The sequence below is a fragment of the Bombus affinis genome, chromosome 3 (genome assembly GCF_024516045.1).
Source record: "Bombus affinis isolate iyBomAffi1 chromosome 3, iyBomAffi1.2, whole genome shotgun sequence".
In the NCBI taxonomy this organism is placed as follows: Eukaryota; Metazoa; Arthropoda; class Insecta; order Hymenoptera; family Apidae; genus Bombus; species Bombus affinis.
In genome coordinates this window covers 2,742,945-2,748,944 of record NC_066346.1, presented here as the reverse complement: position 1 = coordinate 2,748,944, position 6,000 = coordinate 2,742,945, and positions in this window count along the sequence as shown.

Below are 6,000 nucleotides of genomic sequence, written 5' to 3'. Positions count from 1 at the left end.
AGAGCGGAGAAGCTCGCTTCGGTGTCAGAGTCGGGTTAACCGAATTCAAAATTATTACGGTCTGCTTTAACTCTCTCTCTCTCTCTGTTTCTCTTTTCCTTTCTCTTTCTCTATGAACGTATCCATCCTGTGCTCGTACCATCAAACAGAGATGCCAGAGCGACGAGGAAACGAAGACAGACCGACGAAGACGGGGTAACTTCGAGATGGAAATGGTGCAAAAGGCGAGAAGATAGGCAGGACGAAACGTATGTGCAAAGTTTATATGATCCAGCAGCGTGTTTCGTGGTGCCAATTACAAACTCGATGTTGGAACGAGAAAGTTCTCAAGATGCGATGGAAGAGAAGGCGGGGAGGGGAACGAAAGATCGAAGATGCGGGAGCGTAGATTTGTGGTGGAATGATAATTGAAGGCAGTGGCTGATGCTTTTCTGGTGACTGAAAATTGATCCTAGGATATAGTTTGCGTGGGAATGTAAATATTATGAAGCGTGACGTTGTGCGGTTAGGGTCGTAATGGGCTGTTTTGTGAAGATAAATTTAATTCTCTTGATAGTTTAACGCGTTCACTGTTAATCAAATTTTCAGTAAATAATATGTTGTAATAACGTAAAAGAGTTTCATGCAATTTTCTGTTTCTCCTTTATGATTTTTAATGACTCTTAATAAAATGATTAACGAATAATAAAAATGTGAGATGTAATGAATTATGTAATATCTTTAAGGACCTTTGTCACTGTGACAGTAGATCTGTATTCCCACTTACCTATAGTATCATTGACTAATGAGTATGTAGGTTACTTCAACATAGTAAGTTTGCTTTCACATTGATGATTCCAGCAGTACATAATGCCATCACGTTAAGAGGCTTGTGAATTCTGTTCTGTAATCGTGTTACGGTCAAGTGGTCAATGAGAACGCCAAACAAAATGTTATCGGCTAGAAGTTTCCCACAATGCTCAGGATTGTTAGAGTATTAATGACGCAAACACACAATCGCAATACAATAAAAATCTACAATTTAGATAGAATTGCGAGTAATAAAAATCCATAATATAATATTTCCACTAATATTCGAAAATTATTCTGTACAATTTACTAATCATACACGTTCAATATGCACAATTAGAGGAAAACAATTCCACAAAAATATTCTTTCCAAATTCTCCTCTTTTTCCCTCTTTTATACGATTCAGCGAAACAAACAGTTTACAAAAGAAACAAAACCACAACATTGTAACGCGTTTCTTTTCACTTCCTCCACTTACATGTTCTCAAACCGGGGTAACAGGCATGTTCATTTAATTTCGACCTAGTTTCAATTTGCATTGGCCTGGTGGAACGACGAAAAGGGAGAGCCATATTTTCGTACTTTCCCGCTACGAAATCCTCACACGTCGTTCCGCAACAATGGGTATGATTTAAACAAAACGCACGGGAAGCCCGACGGTAACGGAAAAAAAGAGAAAAGAACTGGTAAACCGTTCGAGTTCTTTCATTCTCTTTTTTTTTCCTCCCCAGGGAAATTCAATAGGAATAATCCTATAATTGCCTGCCGCTGCTTCTACATTCGAATCGCGCTTGCGGATCGTGATATCGTGCGGTGGATTTAAAGTATGTGCCATGGCAGGACGTACAAGCCCGCAGGATATTTCTGACACTGATTAAACCTGTTCGTTACCGTTACGGATCGTCATCTACCGACGAAACTGGAGGCTGTCGAGCTCGAGAGATAGCGTTGAATCATTTTCTCATGTCGATCGATGACAGACCGTCCGGTTGTGACCAATCAACGCTTGTTAATAACGACGCTCTTGGCACGTTTATCTGATTCGAACCGCCACTGAATGGAGGTTGTAATGGCGTTAATAAGTACGACATATACACTACGTCGGTCGTATAGAGTCCAGCTTGTCGTATATCATATCGTATTTTCATAATACGTAGTAACTCTACAGTCGAATTACGTTCCACTTAAAGATTCGGTTTTAGGATAGCGAGCAAAAAGGTAACAGAGCTTTAGAAATAAGGATCAGAAATAAGACGATTGGAATATTAATTAGAATATTGAAATGCATATGAAATAAATAGAAAATGGTAGATTGGAAACATGGTACGATGGAAATGGTAATATCGCTGGATTCGAGTTGAGTGTTTTTTTAACAATCAGTGTTATATAGTATAACGTAAGTATGCCTGCATATAATAGGATCGATAATTAGTGATCATAGTAATGTGACGGGTAATGATTAACAATCCTAAGTCAAATAATGCCAAATAAACTGGAATCCGAAAGACAGAAACAAGAATTATAGATCAAACTATAGGGTCTTTATTGAATAGAACGTGGCTCTATGTTACAAGGCAAACAGGTTAACTATACTCCACTGCCTACTGGAAAAGATAAAATGCTGCATATGTAACCCTGGATGTCACTGTATCATTCGGCATCGCTATATTTGATGCTTTAATTTAGGTTCTGCCTATATCGCAGAGGCTACTATAAACGATGGGGTATTTTCAGGTTATGTATGGACGTTGGTGAAATATTGTTTTTCCGTAACTTCGTTTCGTATGTTCGTTACGAACGTTGACAGAGAAAAAAGAATGGAGAGAATATAAAAGAGCCATTTTTCTTCGGTACAAATGTTGGTAAATCAAAGTGTATTGCAGTGTATTGGATAATAGCAATCTGAATGTTTAATCAGGACATTTCAGACAAGTACAAATACGAAGCTGTTAATTTGTGCAGTGCATTTGATTTCGAACGAGTTTGGATTTCAAAATGCAGAGAAGAATGGTAATAAAAATTGAAAGATACAAATCAGTACACAGGCGTCGAGACGCTAGAGTTTAACATAGTATCCACTATTTTTAATAATATTTAATATCGGAATTGGATGAAAAACAATGATACAAAACAACAAGTAGAGTTATCGTTTCAAATAAACTAACATTTATCCATTTTATTTTACCAATTTAATTAACCTTAGTAAATTCTGCGATTTAATCTAAATTTGATTTTACAGCTTTATTCTATAAATTTTAAACATATTTTACTATTTTCTTTTACCAATATCACTAATTAAAATTTCATAATTTAACTCAAATAGCATAACTCGCGATTCCACATTTCATCACAAAAGGAAAATTTAATTCTACGTTTCAACGGCAAGAGTTAACGCGTCACGCATTCTTTGAATCATTTTTAACCGTATCTTATATTTCTATCGTTAAAAAAATTTACTTAAGTTTAAGCAGGAGTAAAGATATTTTAAAAATATAAGAAACCATTTTCTCGATTGAAACGAAAGCGTGATTATAATATGAAAAATTCGAGGATGACAGCGGAATGACTATTTTATTCTACAAAGTCTCGTAAAGTCCAGATTTTTATTGCACTTTTATCTTTTCCACTTTCAACTATATTGCTCGCACACATATTTCAAAATACAATTTTCCTACGTTCGCGATCTGCTTCCGTTATCATAAACAAAGGATCCTGTTTGTAACGTGAGAAACGGCATTCTTATCGCGACTACGCCACCCCGATGATTACTATGCGATGAAACAACGCGTCGCCTGCAATACGGCAGGATAATTACAATGAAAATTAATATTACGCCCCGAAAGGAACGAGACGATCGTTGAAACAAGAAGAAGCAGCTGTTCGAAGGAAGGAAGATGAATCTGGAATCTATTTGAAACCATTAATTTTCTTCTCCGCGACGGTTAACCGAGTTTATATCAATTTGATCGCTTTATCCGCGTATTTCTCGAAAGAAATTTTGTAGAATTTTCTCTGTGTCCAATTACATGGCATAACGAGGTGTGACGTGAAACTTCAAAGTTGCGAAATGGAATAAAATGAGACAGAATAAAAATTTGAGATGTTCTTTTTAAGAGGACCGAAAAGTCTAAATACAACCCTTAAATGTGCAATAGTATAAGTTAATAAAATTCGGGGAGTGTATAAAGACTTTTCAAATTGACTTTTTGATTGATTGAGTTTTTATGAAAGTATAATGACGTTAGCACATGTACAAATTGAATATTAAACAATACTATAATTGAATTTAAAATTTATAGAAAAAATACTACGAATATTTTTTGACAAGCATGTTCTATAATACATAAAAATAAAGCATAAATTTGACGTCTAGAAATACAAAATGTACTATACTTTTCTTATTCTGAAGAATAATAAAGATCTATTCCTATGAAAGAAGTGTAAATAAATTTTATGTCTTTTTTTCCTTCTTTAAAGTTCATTCAGTATCATATACGTAAAAGAAACGCGATATTTTATATTTTCTTTATTGTGGAGAATAGCAAGAGGAATGTTATGCTATAAAAAAAGAGTGTAAATAAATCTTATTTCCTTCTTTCTTTGTTAAAAGTTCTTTCATTATTATATGTGTAAAAGGAATCGGAATTCTTTTCTATTAACAACTCAGGAAATATCTCGTATATTCTAGACTGTGCTTTATGGTAGTTGGAAGCGTATTATACATGCTATTAAAAATCTTGCAATCCAAGCATTTTTAAGTTATACGATACTCCAGAACGAAAAACTTGAGAATACCTCCATTTTTCGTTACATGCTTTTAAAGCTCTGTAATAAAATAAGTTGGAGTTCTTATTACTCCGTTACGACTATAGCAAATGTTTCAAATCGGCTGTCCGTAAAAAATCCAATGATTAAAGCAATATAAAAACACGCGTTTGTATTTAAAACTGCAGAAACAATTTGCCACGTGAAAACTGTAATAATCGAGTCAACTAAAAAATCACATCGATCAATATCAAAATTAAGAAGCAAAAGAAGTAATTATATCTTTCAAAAGTTAGCTTGGACTTTACTATTGTTCGTGACCCCGTATTTATTTGCAATAAATGTACTTATGGAAGTTCATCGTTTTTATCTCTCGAATGTTGAAAATTAAAAATAAAGTTGAATAGTAACTAAATATAAAATTTAAAATAAAATTGTCATTAAATTTAGAGAATTAGAGAAATTATAATTGGTTAGTTTGAATTTTAAATGAGAATTGTACATCCAAATTCGTTATAGCATAATTATATACATGCCTAATTAAAGATTCCTCGTTAATTAGTTAATTATTGCAGCAATGCCCGAAAATTCGAGCGTGATCTCAAAATTTGCACATCCCGGCGATGTAAATACGATACGGTGCTTTTTACCTTAACGAACGAGTTTCACAGGGATACTATTATATTTACCCTTGGAATGCCAATATTTCAACAGTGCTATCTCACCGATTTCTGCAGAATTCAAACAGTAAGAATAAACCGTGGAACAACAAATCCCTGTTTTATTAAATTTCTCCTCGAAGAATCGACCAATGTTTTCTTATTAAACGATCGAATTATTTCGATCGAACGCAAACATCGCTTGTAAGCACAGTAAGCACTATGGAAGAAAAAAGATTCATATTCAATCTGTGTAGTTTGATAAATGCTCGAACATTTGTAAGTTTCTATTAACGGGTTATCTATTACGTTATTACAGTGTTAATTAATGAACCGCGTATTGACCAGCAAATTATTGTTCATTAATCCTCATGAATTTAAGCTTGTTATTTCTATCCCATTTATAAATAATATCACTGCGTTTACGGATCCCTATATCGTGTGCATGTGCGTTCTCCGGTTATATTATATAAATCGTATTGAAAGAGAGAGAGAGAGAGAGAGAGAGAGAGAGAGAGAGAGAGAGAGAGAGAGAGAGAGAGAGAGAGAGAGTGAGAGACATTTGCGTCATTGAACGTGTGTAGATGATGTGCGTGCATCTAATTGACGTGTGAATTAGCGCCAGATTTATGCCAAAGCACACTTCCATTGGACCGCCGATCATATAATGTCGATTGACTTTTAAAGTATTAACGACATGCGTAATTATTACAGTCATCCTTCATTAGCGCGCGGTAATTATTTCACGTGTATTTTATGCCCGATGATGAAAATTATTTGAATGGT